Raw genomic sequence first — 19,488 nt, 5'->3', positions numbered from 1 at the left:
TTGTTGTTTTTGATTCAGCTTTTGTCAAAGTAATGGTCTTTTACCTATATAAGCTATAAGCTTAGATGCTAAAGCTCTAGAACTTGAATATTACATTTTTATTTTTGCTTTATGTTTTTGGGGTTTCGAATGTTTGCTATTTCGAATACCATCGGCCCATTTTCTCCTATCTCTTAATACATACAGAAGCATACTCCGAGGTGTCCACCGTTTGCTGCAAGTGGCATTTTTATTTTCAATGCCAGATTTTCAGAAGTTTCCATATTCTTTTTCGCAAATCTGTGCCTCCGATCAATGTCTTTTAACTACAAATTGGGCTTTGATTTTGAGGGAGGCAAACAAGGCCTAGAAATTCCATCAGAGGAGAGAATATTTTAATACTTACAGATAGGACCGGTCTAGAATGTTCTTTCCTGGGTGCCTTATTTTGATCTGAGACTTTTCTACAACTTAAAAATCTCTATAGGTTTTGTTCAACACATGATATAAAAACAAAGTCAGCTAATTTTGGAACTAGGCAAAGTACTCAGGCAACAAGAATGCAGACTTTGATTCAGGATTTTCATACCGATGTCTGGACCTTAAGTTCTGAATTCCTCAATAGGGCGCCTGTGCTATGTACTTCAAATTGATAATTGAATTAATGTTCATCGAGATAACCTAGTTTGTTGCGTGTTTGCTTTCTTGATGTCTGCGCTATGAACTTTCACAAAAAGGACAGAGATATATACGAAAGCTATAAGAATTGCACCCAACATTATGTTATCCATAGCAACATCTATAACTGGTGAGAAATATTTCTGATAGTTATAGTTAATTTACATTAATTCCTTAGGAATCACCTTTGCATTGAAAAAGTTAAATTTTAAACATTGAATTATCCTCAGGAAGTAATTTTTATCCAAACAATGAATAGCGAGTGGTTCCATGTAAAACAAAGATCCCTTTTAAGACCACGGTACTGTTTCTTAGGGGCCTTGGTAGTGGGTTTGTTCGCAGTTTGGGTGGAAGAATAATCTACCCGAAACCGCATAAGTTTTATCTTTAAAGCAATTTATTCATCTAGTTTTTTTTGAGCTCTTAATGAGATTTGGTTGCAGTTACTACCTCTTTTATGATAAGGAGTAGTAGTTCTTTTAGTTTTAGGTAAGAACTTGGTATAGTGCGAGACCTCAAGGTATCCTATATTGCATTCTAAGTGTTGAGACATTCTACTTCGTTGAATGCATCCTTCGGAACCTCAGAAGTGGATTTGTAAATACATGTTTATAAGATGTTAGGCAGCTAAGCCAACTAGCCAAGTAAGTTCACATCTGAAAAGTTTTACCATCACTTTGCTGTCAAGAATTTATGACTTGCTTTACCAATTATTAAATGAGTGGACACAATTTTGTGAAGAATACTTTCAGTTTTTCATGCTTTAATTAGAAGGATATTATTTAGCAAGCCTCCCGTGTTTTTGATTTCATGTTCTACTTCATTATTTGTTTATCTGTTCGTCAAACTGTCCAGAGTGAACTTATTAATGGTTAAGAACTTAAGATTTATGTGTTTGATCATTTTGTTAGAAGTTTCATGCTGGGGCCTTATGTTGTTAAATCTCATTTGAAGGAAGCAAGTCCAAGCTGAAGTGTCATTATGTTACAAGTTTAGTGTAAGGTTTACATACATGAGAGAATGCGAAGGTCAGTAGAAGTTGAAATAAGATGCCATGTAAATACAAGCAATAACAAAAAATTGTTATAAATATCAGTGTAGTTTGGTTGAAGAAGTTGATGGAGGTTACAGTGTGTATATCATGTTGCCAGATTGAATGAGAATAGTTATATATGTTGTTTAAACTCTCTATTTTGTGTTTATGTGTGGCATATATCATCTTCTGTTATGGTATCATTGCTACAAATATCAATGTAATTTGGTTGAAGAAGTTGATGGAGGCTACAATATTCATATCATGCTACCAGTTTGGAATGAGTACGGTTATGGATGTTGGTTAAATTTTCTAATTTGTTTTTATTTGTGACATATACCATCTTCTATCATGGTATCATTGCCTATCTTACTATGTGAGCTATTATATTGAAGAATGCAGAGCCAACTGTTGTAGTCTGAGTGAGATTTTGTGGATGATATGATTTTGTTGTAGATGTTTATGAAAATAATATATATGGTAGGTGAGGTGTTGTCCAATTTATATGGTATGTCTTTAGCTCTTGAATTTTGTGGGTTTCAGGAGAACTAAGCAATGCCATTGGCAAACTGATATATAATATATATGGTATTTTAAGTCTCTATAAAAATTCTATCATATTAACCATTGTGTATCAATATTTTTCGCCAGTCTTTTAAAGGCTGGCTAGCTACATATATACTTTTTTTATGGATGGATAATTACATTGGTACTTGGCTTAGATGTCACCAAATTGTATTGTTTCATGCCTTTGCAACTTTGTGTGGGTATTGTTTTGGAGACTTTGGGCTCCTGTTAATCACATATTGAGCACTGTAATTGTTAGGAGGATATGTTGGATTGAATCATGGGGGAACATGCATCAAACTTATAGATTGCACCTGCTGTGGGATGATAGGTGTCCTTGGCTGGCACTTGCCATTTTATTGGCGCAATTACAGTTACAACCAAAGTCACAAGGTTCAAATTCGAATTCGACAAGGAAAAAATTCGAAATTTTTTTTTGGATAAATTCGCCTTGTATAATTTTGTTTATTTTTAAATATATGTAATACTATTGTAAATATATGTAATAGTTTAAAATTTGCCTTATATCAAAATTATTTTTAAATAAAATTTTGTAATTTTCTAAATATATGTAATACTCAGCCTAAACCCAGAAGCGACAGTGACCCAGCTGCCACGGGAGAATAGAAAGAAGCCCTTGCAGCAGTTTAACTCAGCCTCTTCACGCACTGTGCAGCCTCTTCATGCACTCCAACTTCAAAAACCCTAAAGATAATCCGCCGAAAATCTACGTTGTGTGTTTACAGAGGCGGAGAGCAGCGTTTTATAAAGCAATTCTGCCGAAAATCAACAGAATCCCCAAACGCTTTTAAAAAATCCTTAAAAAAACGCTCTTTAAATTTTTGCTTTAATAAAAAAAAGTGATGTTCTGGCCGTACAAATTTAAGGCCGAATTTGAATGCAATTTTTATAAAAATTTGAAATTTGAAAAAATTCGAACTCCATCCTTGAAATTCGCCATATTCTGTGACTTAGGTTACAACAACAGCAGCGGAGGGGAAAGGAAAAAGAAGAACGAACTGGATGGGGTTTATTATGTGATATTGTTTTGAGTGGGTGTGGTGATAAGCCAGATGAGCTTCTGCTTCCATTTGCAGCTGTTCTAATGGGGTCAGTTGCATGACTTTTCTTTGTGTTGTTTCACGCTTTTACAGGTTTCCTAATGTTGGTTATTTTCAGACTAGAATTGTTTTTTGATTGTGCAATCAATACCTTGCCTTAAGGCTTCATTGCTCAGGGCATGTGCCTGACGTGACAGTACTTGGGGCTCAATTGATTCCATCCATTTTTGTGATTAGCCCTGTTTTATTTCATGTCATATTAATACAATTATGAAAGGCCCTTCAATCAAATAAGAGTTCAAATGTTTCAGTTTTATGATTTATCCAATGATAGCACATGGTTCAGGTAGAGCATGCCATTTGGATTTACAATTGTTTTGAGACATATGGACTCTAATAAGACTGGTTTGAGAAGGTAAGGGATGGGGATGCTTCATCAAATAACATGGTATTGAGTAATGACAGTTCATCTGAAGTAAAGAGAAAAGGTCATTACCTTAAAAAAGCTGGATGATGATGATGATGATATGAAGATAACTTATGTTTTGTTTGTACGATAACAAAAGGGGAGCTTTCTTTTGGTCAATTAGACAATGAAAGAAAATTACAAGGTGAAATTTGATGTTGGCAGGTTTTGGATAATAGGCAAGTTGAATTATATCAGGTCTGGTTGGAGCGTCCAGTAAAGGATTATCCAACCTTTCAACCTAATGAACAATTGCATAGCGGAAGTCAATTGTACGCAGATAACAACCATATGCTTTATTGATTCACGATTATGAACATTATTACAATGACATACAACATGAGGCTTTAGCCATCATAGATATATTGGCACAACTATGTGCAAGTTACCAAATTATCAATTGATATTACAATACGTTGCCTTTTATATCCTATCAAATTGCAAGCTTAAGCTCTTGAAATTAATTTCAATAATCTCCTATTTAAATTAACTTGCTTTCCAATAATCATGAGTGATGCTTATATAGTGATTCTTAGGAATGATTTGTGTTAGTTGCAAGGTGGTGCAAAGCCCAATGTGAGGTGCAACTTGTAGTCGGTTGATGTGTCGCTAGCAACCATTTGGAGTGAATGTATCGATGAATATACCATGAACCTCCGTAGGACCAATGAGCTTGAGAATGTAACCAACAATTTCCACAAAGCTTGCAAGGTTGCCTTAAACTGAAATTAGTGAATTGAATGAGCTTTATTATTCCTATGAGTGGATTGGGAGTTTTGATATGCCTTTGTTGCGTAAACCACAACTTGTGATCAAATGATGACTAGAACATTATTGTAGACCCACAAATGAAAAAACAAATGTGAAAGATTTTTGTTTTGGGTGATGCAAGATTGCTCTTACACCTTGGATGCTCCTACATTAGACACCTAGGTTAATTTGAAAATTGAGTTCTTCATTTTCTAGCGCCAAAGGAAAACCAAAACAATCTACCTTTGTTGATATTAATTAGGGAATGGCGGATTCCAATTGCCTTGGGCAATATTGGAATCCGCCCAAAAGGGCTGGCCCCTTTCCTCAAACGTGTAGGGCAGAGCCCTATACCTCACGGCAACCTTAAAACCTCGCCTCACAAATTTAAACACTCAACGTGTTGATAAATAGGGCTGACCCTATTCATAAGGCTTTTAAGGAAAAATATAATTAAGGTTAATTATTAAGAAAGCCGACCTATCTAAAAGGTTTCGCTCCTCATATAAGTAAAGGTAAGAACTCATTGTTATTCATTCAATTCAGTCAGCTTATTCATTCATGCGAAACCTATATGCCTGCCTAAATGCGAACTTCAGGGCGACACATGACATCTGCACTTACAACAATCTACATCTGCCATTAGGAGGTGCGAAATCCATCACGAGGAGTCAGCTAATTCCTTGAAGGTCTGCAATCTAGGTTATACTCAGCGAATTCCTTGAAGGTCTGCACAGCGAATTCCTTGAAGGTCTCCAATCTAGGTTAAGGGAGCAGTAGCATCCATCTCTCATATGACAGCAAGAGAATGTTGAAGGCAGCCATCTCAATCTGCCATACCTCTTGTGACAGCAACATCTGAACCTACAAATACATGAGATAAGTGTTGTAATGATTGCATAACTATAATCCATAATCAGATCTGAGGATCTTTTCTGGCTGGGTTTTTCCTCCTAGGAGGTTTTCCCAGGGTAACTGTGCCTTGTCTTTATTTCTTTCTCTTTCTTTACTATGCTTAAATCTGAAACTATAAATCTCTAATCTAATTAATCTAATCAGTAAACAAATTCTGATTTTTTGAGTTTTAGTTAATCTGAAAGTGTTAAAATCAACATGGTATCAGAGCCATAGGCTAGATCAACTTTCAGATTTTAGAATTTAGTACTCCTTTATTTCCAGATTGTTGTCGCATTTGCAGGTTAGGTCAATGGGGCTGAAAGTTGAAGATAGGCTTGATGGGAATCTCAATTTTATTGCATGGAAGGTTCAAATCAAGTTGGCTCTAGAGGAAGAAGATCTTCTCCAATTCATAGAAGCGAAAGAGCTAACTGAACCTACGGATGCAGCTGAGCTAAAACAATTCAAAAAGGATGTTGTCAAGGCTAGGAAGATTTTCATTGATTCAGTCAAAGACCACCTAGTCACCTCTATTGCCTCATTTACTACTGCAAGGGAAATGTTCAGCCATCTACAAGGTACATATGAAGTTAACAATCTCAGTAAGGCAATTACTTTAAGACAACAACTACTTATTATCAAAATGGCAAAAAAAGATTCTGTCATTTCCTACTTTATGAGAATTTCAGAACTAAAGAATCAGCTAGGTTTAATTGGTCATAACATGGAAGACAAAGACCTTGTCATGATTGCCCTAAATGGTCTACCTCACTCATGGGAGTCATTTATCCAAACCATAAGTGGCAGAACTGAGTTACCTACCCTTGATCGCCTTAAGAATGATTGCATCCAAGAAGAGTCTCGCCTCATCACGAGAGGGCAAACCAAAAGTCCCCATGTAGATAATCAACACATGCTTGCAGCCAAATGCAAGAAAGGGGGAAATTGGAAGAAGCCTTATCCAAAAAGAAATAAGGAATTCAGACCATTTAGTTCCCAGCACCCTTGGAAGAAACCAAAAGATACCTCGCGTGTCCGATGCTTTAGATGTGACAAATTTGGTCACTATGCTAAAGAATGTCAGAATAACCCTACCCAAAGAGAAGCCAACCTAAATGAAGTCTCAGAACAAAATGATTTCTTATTCATCTCTGCTCTGTCTAGCAGTATTCCTACAGACAGTAATACATGGCTGATTGACAGTGGTGCTTCCAGACACATCACAGGGTACTGTGATCATCTTTCAGACTTAGTAGAAAAGGATACCAGCCTTCACGTGGTAATTGGTGATGACGCTCGTTATTCGGTAAGAGGTTCTGGCTCTACTTCTTTAAATTTAGACTCTGGTATTTCTCTGCACCTTAGTGATATCTTGTTTGTTCTTGGAATTAAAAGAAACCTAATTTCCTTTTTGGCTTTAGAAGATAAAGGTTATCAAATTGCATTTTCAGAGGGGAAAGTTCTTGCTTGGCCTAAGAAATCTAGTTTTAAATCTGCTCGTATAATCGGTCATAGATATGATAGTCTTTATAAGCTCTCCACTAACCCTATTCAAGCCCTCATTAATGAGGCTCCTGAATCCTGTGAGCTATGGCATAGAAGACTTGGACACTTGCATTATCAAGCTCTTCCCTCTCTTGAAAAGTTAGTCAAAGGTATGCCCAAACTCAGTCAAATTCATGATAATACTTGCAAAGGTTGTGCTATAGGTAAAAATGTTAAAATTCCTTTCATAAAAGTGAAAATAGAGCTAAAGACAAACTAGAACTTGTTCACTTTGATTTATGTGGTCCTACGTCTATAGCATCTCCTAGTGGATTTCTTTATTACGTAATCTTCATAGATGATTTCTCTAGGAAAACTTGGATCTACTTCTTGAAATCTAAAGAATCTGATGAAGTCTTAAGTAAATTTAAAGAGTTTAAGGCATTAACTGAAAACTCCTCTGGTAAAAGAATCAAATGTCTAAGATCTGACAATGGAGGTGAGTACACCTCTGGTAGCTTTTATGATTTTTGTGTTGAGTCAGTAATTAAGAGGGAGTTTTGTGTTCCATACAATCCTCAACAAAATGGAGTTGCTGAAAGAAAGAATAGGACTATTGTTGAGGCTGCAAAGGCTATGATTCACGATCAAGATTTGCAGACCTTCCTATGGGCTGAGACTTCTAGAACAACAGTGTATATCCAGAATAGATGTCCACACCGTGTTCTAAAGAACATGACCCTTGAAGAAGCCTTCACAGGATCCAAACTAGACATCAATCACGTCAGAATCTTTGGAAGTCCCATTTATGTTCATGTGCCCAAGGAAAAGCGATCCAAGTTGGAACCCTCCGAAAAGAAAGGCATGCTAGTCGGCTATAGTGAATCCTCCAAGGCATTCAAGATATTCATCCCGGGTCAAAGGTCTGTTGAGGTAAGTAGGGATGTTACATTTGAAGAAGACATTGCTTTTAAGAAATCAAAAGGTTCTTGTGTTATTGATGAAGCTAATGACAATCAAGATATGAATGTTGATACTAACCCTGAGATTCAGAGGGAGCTGGTTGAACCTCCACCTCAAGAAGAACATAATGATCCACCAGAGCCCATGAATCCCTCTAACATTCCTAGTGACATTGTCGTTACCAAAAAGAAGCCTCTTTGGGTAAGAAACACCATTCAAGAAGCCGAAAGATTTGCTGCTCCCAGTGGCACCTTCCGTGAAACTAAGAGACCTCAAGTATTCTCCAACTACGTTGCATTGATGTGCAATCTCATTGAAACTGAACCTTGCAATGTTGAAGAAGCCTTGAATCATCATGCCTCGAAGCTTGCTATGGATGAAGAGTATTAGTCAATCATCAAGAATGATGTTTGAGATATTGTGCCTAGACCCAAAGGTAAATCTGTTGTTTCCTCTAAATGGTTATTTAAAATTAAACATAATGCTAATGGTAGTATTGAAAAATATAAGGCTAGATTTGTAGCTCGTGGTTTTTCTCAAAAGGAAGGCATAGACTATGAAGAAACTTTTGCTCTTGTTGCTAGATATACTTCTATTAGAATGATAATAGCCATTGCTGCTGCTAGAGGCTGGAAACTACATCAGATGGATGTTAAGACTGCCTTCCTTAATGGTGTCATTGAGGAAGAGGTCTATATTGAACAACCTGAGGGTTATGAGATTCAGGATAGATTAACTCATGTGTGCAGGTTGAAGAAAGCTCTGTATGGCCTTAAACAAGCTCCTCGTGCTTGGTATGAAAGAATTGATAAATACTTGCTAAGTCTAGGTTTTTGTAAAAATGATGCTGACTCTAACATATACTTTAAGTTAGCCAATGATGAAATGTTAATTCTAGTTCTATATGTGGATGACTTATTTCTTACTGGTAAAGATGAACTTATTATTAGATGCAAGAAAGAACTAGCTTCAGAATTTGAAATTAAAGACTTAGGTCTAATGCATTATTTTCTAGGTCTAGAAGTATGGCAAAGATCTAATGAAATCCTTCTAAGTCAAGGAAAATATACTATTGACATTTTGAAAAGATTTAGAATGATGGATTGTAAACCTATGTCTACTCCTATGGAATCTAACTTAAAGAAGTTAAGTGTTTCTGCAGCTAACTCTGATTTTGCAGATCCATCAGAGTATCGACAGTTGATTGGATCACTGATGTATCTAGTTAACACTAGACCAGACCTATGTTTTGCTGTGAATGCTCTCAGCCAGTTTATGAGCATGCCCAAACATGTTCATCTTGTTGCAGCCAAGCACATCCTAAGGTACTTGCAAGGCACAGTTGGTTTTGGGCTGAAGTATCCACTTAACACTTCAATAACCTTGGAAGGTTATTCAGATGCAGACTGGGCTAGAAGCGTCAAAGACAGGAAAAGCACCTCTGGTATTTGTTTTAGCTTGGGATCCGCAGTGATCTCTTGGGCTTGCAGAAAACAATCCTCAGTGGCATTGAGTACTGCTGAAGCTGAGTATATTGCAACAAGTGTAGCTTCTAGAGAAGCAGTGTGGCTTTGTAAGCTTCTTACTGGGTTGTTTGGTCAGCGTTGGGATCTGTTGTGACGTTTTCACACATCGCCCCATTGCAAATGGGGACCCCTGCTTTTTTGCTTTTTAGGGTTTGTTTTCTAGGTCTTTTAGGGTTTTGTTCGTTAGCCTTTGCATTTTGAGTGTCGCCAAGGGGATCACATGGATAGCAAGTCCGGCTTGAGTAAAGTCCTGATCCTGAAATTTGGCTAAGTCTGAAAGTCCTGATCCTGAAAGTTGGCTAAGTCTGAAAGTCCTGATCCTGAGATTTGACTAAGTCTGGAAACTGAAAAACCTCCAAAAATTAGATTTTGCAATATAGCTCCTGGAGGTCTGAAACCACTCTCAAACATCCTGAAAGTATATATGGAATATAACTTAAAGTTGTTATATTCCATAAAATTATCCTGTCGGAGAGTTCAAAAAGTCAAATTTCGCTCCTGACCCTTGCTGAGGATCCAGAGCGAATTCCGCTCCTGACCCTCTCAGGAGGTCCAAAGCGAATCTCGCTCCTGACCCTTCTTGAGGGTCCAGGGCGAAAATCAATCTAGGACTCATTTCTTGCCTTATTTGACCAATTGTTGACTTGCAAGGCATTTTGAAAGGAAAATTGGAAATATTTGTAAACTTTGAAATGATGAATTTTTTCCAAGATTAGAAATTTCGCTCCCGACCCTTGCTGAGGGTCCAAAGCGAAATTCATTGTAGACATCATATGCCAACTCGCTTGAATTTGAAACCTTGTTCTTGGCCTTGAAAATGATCTTACCTTGCCCTGTGAAGTGGTTTGAAACTTAAAGATTGAGCAATTTAGCCTAGATTGTAAATTTCGCTCCTGACCCTTGCTGAGGGTCTAGGGCGAAAATGTTGTTCAAGTTTATTTCTCGCTAAATTTTGGCTAACTTGTTTTGTGCAGGGTTTCCTGGAGAGAAGATTGGACGTTACTGGATGCATTTGAAAGTTTGAAAGTTTGAAAAATGGTGAATTTTGGGCAACAAAGAGAAAAATCGCTCTTGACCCTCTCTGAAGGCCCAAAGTGAAATTCTCAAAAGTACATTTTTCTTGCAAAGTCAAAGCAATTTTTATGGTTGGAATGGATGCGTAGAGGTATGTTTTACCCATTGAAGAAAATTTGGAGGGCCAACAAGAGGTAGATAAGCTTGAGATTGAAAAATCGCTCCTGACCCTCTCTGAGGGTCCAGGGCAAAATTCTCCATGAAGGTCATTTTTAGCATTGTTGTGGTCAAGATGAGGTGTTTAAGGCAAGATGAGCGGTGGAATGAGCATGATGAAGCCCCCAAACTCGTTTGAAGATCAAGAGATGAAGGATTTTTGCCTAAGAAGGACAAAATCGCTCCTGACCCTCTCTGATGGCCCAGGGCGAATTTCTTGTGGACACACTATTTTATCCTTTGTTGGACATGAAAACCTATTCATAACATAAAATAAGGTGAAGTCTTCCCTAGCAAAGAGTTTTCAAAAGAAAAGGTGAAGCATTTTTGATCTAAATAACAAAAATCGCTCCTGGCCTTCACTGAAGGCCCAGAGTGAAAATTTCAAAGGCACAATTTTCTTGCAAGGACAAAGCGATTTTATGATTGAAATGAATGAGGAAGGGTGTGTTTTGCCCGTTGAAGATAATTTGGAGGGCTAACAAAAGATGGATAAGCTTGAATTTGCAAAATCGCTCCTGACCCTCACTAGGGGTCCAGGGCGAAATTGGTGATATCCTTCATTTTTACATTGTTTGAGCGTTGATATTTTTAAAATTCACCAAATTTGCTCACTTCGAAGCCTTTGGAAGATTAAATCAAATTCACATTAAATTAAAGGCATTTCAATTTAATAAATTAATTTTGTACCTTGAAATAATCAAAATAAACATCTTAGAGGTATTAAAATTAATTTAAATAATTAAAAGATTAAAGGTTGAGCGCACAAGGCATTATTTTGTCTTTATTTATCAAGTCGGCCTTCTTCTTGGTGGTTTTTTATTTTTTTTAATTGCTAGGTCGGCCTCAATAAGAATCAAGGTGAGCGCTCTATATATTGGAGGTGTTTTTCTACAATTCAAATCATTCAATCATTGCCTTAAGATCGAATTTGGAGAGCTATTTGAGGAGCGAAATCCAGAGGTTGAAGTGCGAATTGGAGGAGCGAAATCTAGCTAGAGTGGAGCGAATTTCTACTAAGTGTTGAAGATCAAAGAGGGTGGAGTCTATTCTTTTGAAGTTAGAGGAGGCGCAATTCATCCAAGGGAGAATTTTGATTTAAATTTTGCCTAGCAAAATCCATTTTTTTTGCATCATTTCTTAGAGTTTAATACTCAAGAGGAGGTATGGCAAAATCATCTTGACACTCTTGTTCAAGATTTGAATTTTGAACTTTTTTTTAGAAAAGTCAAAATATTGCATGGTTAATTAGGAAATGATAACTCAAGATTTATCATGAAGTTTCCTAATTAAAATCTTAAATCTTCCTTTTTACTCTATATTTCTACGCTTCAAGATATATTACTAATTTTGAAATGTTGTGTAGGTATCAAAATGGCGACTCCTGAGGCTGGAGTATCTACAAGTCGGCAGACTCTCATCAAAGAAGATCCAGTCCAGGACAAGGATGACCTCCTCCAGCTCAGTATCATCAAGGAAGATCAAGCAAGAATAAGGGCGACCTCCTCCAGTCTAGCATCGACAAGACGGCCTTCTTCGGTCAAGCATCATCAGGAATGACTTCTTCCAATCCAGCATTTCAAAGCGAGGTACATCATCATCCTGCACATCAAAGACAAAAGAAGTCAGAACAAGGATTCGTTGAAGAAGCAGATAGTTTCAGAAGAGTTAATTAAAGCTAGCTTCTCAACATCATCGAATTGAATATCTACCAAGTTCCAAGTGTCAGACGAGGTGGCATCCCAGTCATCACTTCTCCAGTTGGTCCACCTCAGTACGTCCAGATTCAATGTACCTAACTCATGGGAGGTGGCACAAACTTCGATGTACCTACCCCAGCTATCCATTGGTTGAATTTTCCAGAGAAGACATGTGTCCAATTAATACAATTATTTCATTGGTCATGCATTAAATGTTATGTAATGGTTGTAACAAACCCTAATTAGGGTTTTCATTATTGAATCTTGGCCATTGATCTCAAATTGATCTTAGCCATCGAATTGTATTAAGGGCACTATATAAGCCCCGACTCTTCATTTGTAAAGGCAGTTAGAAAGAGTTAGAAAGAAGTTAGTGAATATAGAATAGAAGATAGATAGAGAGTAGTTAGAAGGTGACTAGTCAAGTTGGTAGAATAGCAATTAGAGTAGAGTAGAGAGAGAAGGCAAAGATTGTTGCCAAGGTGTTGTTGTAAAAGACTTGTAAAATTTCATTGAAGAAATGGTGAAATTTATGGGTCGATTCAACAATTTGCATGGTCTCTATACTTCTCATATTTGATTTCATGTTATTAGATGAGTGGAAGAAATGTGTTTGATTGATGGTGAAATTCGTATGTCCATACTATAGCAGTTTGTTGATTGCAGACTTGCCTTGTGTAGTCAACTGGAATCATTCAGCTTAAGCTTAACTTCAATTATCGCTTCTTCATTGATATGCATCAGCCTGATGGTGTCTATGCCTGTAGTGATGATTTGAACATCATAAAGCTTTCCTTCGAAGATCGCACTAACCTTGTGGAGATGGTCCTGGGATGTCGAAACAAGACTTAGTTAGAATTTCATCAAAGATCATTCATTGCTCCTACATTCTTAGTGTTAGGATTAGATCCTTTCCTCGCCCTCATCTTTTTTCCTTTTTTTCAAATCAAAGCTAGTAAAAGCCTGTGTTCCAGCAATATTCAAAGCAAATCAGACGTTCAGTCATCAAGTGTAAGTCCCCTTGTGATTCCAGCAAATCACATCATACCACAGAGAGCTTATCCACACGTAGAGATCCTACAGCAAAGAACCTTGAAGTCATCTCGATTGATCCTTTTCGCAACATCTTCAGCATTCAGAGACTTTATTCAAGAGAGGATAAGGTACCTTTAGGTATTTTATTCTGTGTTCGTATGTGCATAAAAAACACGTCAACAGGATCCTATAGTTATTCATTGTGATAATCAGAGTTGTATCAAAATGTCTATCAATCCAGTGTTTCATGACAGGTCAAAACATGTGGAAATCCATTATCATTTCATTTGGGATATGGTGCAAAGAGGTGCTTTTCAGCTGAAGTATGTTAGCACTGATGAGCAGGTTGCAGATATTCTTACCAAGCCTCTACCCAAAGTGAAGTTTGTGTACTTCAGGGATAGACTTGGTATTGTGGAAAATGAAACCCCAATTGAGAGGGAGTCTCAATCTCAGTGATACATTGTGTTGTATCAAACCACCCTTTGCGGGCAATGTAAGGTGGTATTGTAATCTTCTCAGGGAGAAGTGTAATTATTAACCATCCTCTGCGGGCAATGTAAGATGGTATTGTAATCTTCTCAGGGAGAAGTGTAATTGTTAACCATCCTTTGCGGGCAATGTAAGATGGTATTGTAATCTTCTTAGGGAGAAGTGTAATTGTTGACCATCCTCTGTGGGCAATGTAAGATGGTAGAAAAGATCCTCTCCACCCTCTGCGGGCAATGTAAGGTGGATCCAGTCTATGCTTGTGTGCGAGCTGGAAGATTATATTATGTAATTCCATTCTTTGCTTGTGTGCAAGATGGAAGATTATAGTTATGTTTCTCCTCCCTAATTAAGAGCGAGTGTTGATATTAATTAGGGAATGGCGGATTCCAATTGCCTTGGGCAACATTAGAATCCACCCAAAAGGGCTGGCCCCTTTCCTCAAACGTGTAGGGCAGAGCCCTATACCTCACGACAACCTTAAAACCTTGCCTCACAAACTTAAACACTCAACGTGTTGATAAATAGGGCCGACCCTATTCATAAGGCATTTAAGGAAAAATATAATTAAGGTTAATTATAAAGAAAGCCGACCTATCTAAAAGGTTTCGCTCCTCATATAAGTAAAGGTAAGAACTCATTGTTATTCATTCAATTCAGTCAGCTTATTCATTCATGCGAAACCTATATGCCTGCCTAAATGCGAACTTTAGGGATACACATGACATCTGCACTTACAACAATCTATATCTGCCATTAGGAGGTGCGAAATCCATCATGAGGAGTCAGCGAATTCCTTGAAGGTCTGCAATCTAGGTTATACTCGGCAAATTCCTTGAAGGTCTGCACAACGAATTCCTTGAAGGTCTGCAATTTAGGTTAAGGGAGCAGCAACATCCATCTCTCATATGACAGCAAGCGAATGTTGAAGGCAGCCATCTCAATCTGCCATACCTCTTGTGACAGCAACATCTGAACCTACAAATACATGGGATAAGTGTTGTAATGATTGCATAACTTTAATCCATAATCAGATCTGAGGATCTTTTCTGGCTGGGTTTTTCCTCCTAGGAGGTTTTCCCAGGGTAACTGTGCCTTGTCTTTATTTATTTCTCTTTCTTTACTATGCTTAATTCTGAAACTATAAATCTCTAATCTAATTAATCTAATCAGTAAACAAATTTCGATTTTCTGAGTTTTAGTTAATCTGAAAGTATTAAAATCAACAACCTTAGCCTTAAAAATGCATGACGAGTTTTCAATTGGTTTCCCATTTCGCCAAATATTCTTCATACTGTTGGTTTCTTGTACTTTAACCAATTCTACTATCCAAAACTTCTTCAATTTCTTCTTTTAATTTTTGTAGTATTTGCATTTTCCATTGTACCTCTATTTTGACTTCATTTGATTCTCCTTTGTGATAGGTTTTTAAGTTTGCAACATTGAACATTGGTGAAATGCCCCAACCTTCGAACAATTCTACCTGATATGCAATACCGAAATCAATTTTTCTGATAATCTTGCAATAATAAAACTTCTTAATTTTCAGCTTATTGTATGTCCCAATTTTATCTTCAACAACAAACTTCTTTTGTCTTCTTTCCTCATCAGCCTTATCCTTATATCATAGTTCCTGGGATACTGAGATGGGAGATGAGTATGGGTACTAGTACATCATTTTTTTAAAGAAGTATACATACATACATACATACATATACACGTACATATATATATGTGTGTGTATGTGTTATATATATATGTATGCATGTATGTATATGTATATGCATATACATATACATATACATATACATATATGTGTGTGTGTGTATACACATATGTATATGTATATGTATATGCATATGCATATGCATATACATATACATATACATATACATATACATGTGTATATATATGTATATGTATGCATATGTATATGTATACATATCCATATACATGTGTATATATATATATATGTGGGTATACGTATATCATATATATATGTATGTTCATATACATATATGCATATATACATATACCCACATACACACATACATGTATGCCATAAATATATATGTATATCGTTCGTATATATATATATACATATATAAATACACATATATATACATATATATGTAGATATGTGCATATCATATATATATATGTCATGTGTATACATGCATATGTATACACATACATACATACATACATACATATAGGTAGGTAGGTAGGTATATGTATATCATATTGTTGCCCTATTTTTGAACATGGCTTAAATTTTTAAATCAACATACCTAAGGCTCTATCTCTGGGTTGGTGAAAGTGTGTTCATATGATGTTAGTGCCCCTTATTCTTAAAATTGAGGCGAAATGTTTGTAGAATGCACAAAAATGGTTGTATGTTAGATTTTTGTCTCATTTCATCAGACCTATCTGTAAGATCAATTTTGATGATACTCCAAGGGTCCCAAACGATTTTCAAGTTAACCCTAGTTCATAGATTTCAAAATTTTAAAGGTCACATTTTCAAGAGCCTCGCTCTGAAAAACAATCAAATCCAAGTTTTGATCCCTCGTAAGATGTTCATTTCTCTAGGTTTTGTTCATAATGATGTTTTCCTTGTCTCGACCAAAAGTACATAGCAAAAGGGATGGATGGTTCAAATTTTATCAAAATTTTTGTGGTCCTTAATCAAAAGAAGGTTGTCCAAGTTTATTAAATTATCCACAAAGTCACTAGAGCCTCCAAACGAACTGGAACCCAATAAGAAAATAAATCGACCTTTTTGGCCAATTCAACAGTTATCCAAAGTGATCAATAATGTGATTTTGGAAAGTTGAATGGGCTTTCTCAAGGCAAATTTCAGTGAGTTTGTGAATTTGCACAAGTCACCGAAAGGGGTTCAGCAACTTGTGGCACTTTCAAAATTTACCGATGGAGTGAAGATGTGAAGAATAAATGAAGTAATATGGGCAAGTTCGCCAACTTTGCAAAGTATAGCAAAACATTGATGCACTCTCACAGTTAGTTATTTTAACTCATTTATCAGCAATTTGATCGAGTTGCCAAAGAGCCGGTACATTCTTAAGAGAAAGTCAGTCATTATTTCATCAGTGATTTGGAAAAGTTGTGCAAGTTTATGAAAGCACCGACGCCTTCTTCAAGGAGGAGTTAGTTATTTTAACTAATTCTTATATCGCTTTGAAACTACATGAACTTGATAAAACAAGCTATTAACTATCAAGCAAATGTAAAGCGGTAGGTCCAAAACCAACTCTACAATCCTTGCCTCCATTGTCTTTGTTAGCACAAAAACGGGAGCTTCATAACAGCTATGGACATGCATCAAAGCAAGAGCAAGGCATTTGAAATGTTTGACAGGATGTCTCAAAGTAATGTCGTCTCACGGTACATCGTGATTGCAGTTTTCAAAGAAAATGGATAACCTTCATGGCACGTGAGATGTCTAAAATAATGCATTAAAGAGATGTCTTCTCCTGGAATGCAAAGATTGCAGGTTATGCATGAAATGCATTTGTCAAACAAGTTTATAGAAGCCCTCGAGCAAATTCAAGTTGCGGGTGTAAAGCCAAATTCCACAACCTTTGCTAGCATCCTTCCCGCTTGTGCCAAAACGCGAGCTTTGGGACAGCATAAAGACGTTCATCAAAGCATAATAGTGGGAGATTTCAATCAGATATTATAGTTGGAAATGCTCTTGTAGATTCATGCGAAATGTGGAATCATAGACATGGATCTGAATTGTTTGACAGAGTGCCCCAAAGAGATGTCACCCCATAGAATACAATGATTTGCTTGATATGCACAAGATGTCACTAACGCTTTTGACAAAATGCCTCAAAAGAATGTAATCTCATCAATTGTGATGATTGAAAGTTTTGCCAAAAATGGATTCAGTGAAAAAGTTAGACTTTCAAGCAAATGCAATTGGTATATGTAAAGCCAATTTCTACAACCTTTGCCTGTACCCTTTTGGTGCAAAAGTGGATGCTTTGGAACAGGTCACAAACATTCATCAAAGCATAGTGGATGGAGGGGTTTTTGTTAGATATTAGAGTTCCAATTGCCGTAGTCAATATGAATGAAAAATGTCGAAGTGTAGATGAGACACAAGCAAATTGTTTGATAGTCCGCCTCAAAGAAATGATACCACATGGACCACAATGATTGCAGTGAATGCAAAAGAAGGATGTGTTGAAAACAACATTAGAAACATTGCAGAAAATGCAAATAGAAGGTATAAAGTCACGTTCTGTGACATCTGTCACAATCCTCTCTGTGGGCCGAAATGAAAGCTTTTAATTAGCATCCAAATAATCATCAAAGCACAAAGAATAGAAGACTTCGGTTAGGTGTTGTAGTTGCAATTGCACAATTGACATGCACGGAGAACATCGAAACACACACAAAAGGATCAATTTCTTAGTAGAGGGCCTTCAAGAAATACTATGTCATTCTATATCATGGTTATGAATTGTGAGCATCATAAAAGTATCTATCATAATCAAAGTTCCAAAGGAGTCAAGTGATGTGACACGAAAAATAATGTTTGACTTGTTCTCACGGGTCTTGATCTATCTAAATTACGAAGGAGAATGGTTTTTGTGTATGAAGATTTCAAATACTTCAATGGCATCAATTTTCATAAAGGCAGGCAGGATTTTTACAAGAACTTTGCAATGAGGCTAGGAAATGAAATATGGGAAGCCGAAGATGACATGGAAAGGAAGAATTACATTTATGTCATTTTAAACTAGAATGCACGAGAAATGTGAATGGAATTTATGTCTTGTGAGTGTAGTTTCAAGTCCTCTAATATACACGTGCTGCTAGATGTAAAGAGGATGCGTAAACATGCCATGTTAAAGCCAAAGAAGCAAAAGGAGGTTTTAAATGAAGATGTGGTAGGTGTAGTGCCAAGTTTTGAAAACTTTTGCTAGCATGTAGCCTGTGTCAAGTGGTGAGATTAAATTTCTGCACATTGGATGGATTTTCTTTCTTGCCAAGTTAGCTCAATGGAATTGAAGGAAATAATCTCAATAGAGATTATTGGGTAAACAATCAAGGGTTCATGGTGGACAAGTGATACAACAGAACCAATAACTTGGTTTTCATCAAAGTCACAAGTTTGAAGTTGTTTCTTTTTGTAAAAGTGACTTAAGTCACTTATTGTAACTAAAGATAACTTTTTGGCTTGAGCTTTGTAAAATTGAGGTAAATCCTAACTTATATTCAAAAGGGTAGTTACTCTAAGTGTTCGCTTATGGTAGTTATCCTAAGTGAATATTTAGGAAGTTATCCTAAGTAGTTACATAAAGTGGTTTTTCTAAGTGGTTACAAAGTTATCCTCTAAAACCTATAAATACATAGCTATTCCATTTGTAAAGGGGACTCTTACAGAGTGGAGATTTTGGAGAACTTATGTTTTTTCACATTTTGTACTCAAAGCTTTTGAACTTGTATATTTTCAAAAGAGTAATAAAGAATGCATTTAATTCATACATCTTGAATGCGTTTCTCAATTATTGTTATCAATTTCTAGTATGTTAAATTGATAATCCCTTGTGTATCTGTGTGACCCATTGGTTTTTAGTTCAATGATATATGTAAA

General features: G+C 36.5%; 1 protein-coding gene across 1 annotated transcript in view; it reads left to right on the top strand.

The window, feature by feature from the left end:
• LOC131048739 (uncharacterized) overlaps positions 1-19,488 on the top strand; it is a 109,364-nt gene that overhangs the window by 501 nt on the left and 89,375 nt on the right. The gene's annotated exons all lie outside the window — the stretch shown is intronic.

This window comes from Cryptomeria japonica, chromosome 7, assembly GCF_030272615.1.
Source record: "Cryptomeria japonica chromosome 7, Sugi_1.0, whole genome shotgun sequence".
Classification (NCBI taxonomy): Eukaryota; Viridiplantae; Streptophyta; class Pinopsida; order Cupressales; family Cupressaceae; genus Cryptomeria; species Cryptomeria japonica.
This window is presented reverse-complemented; position numbering and strand designations above follow the sequence as displayed.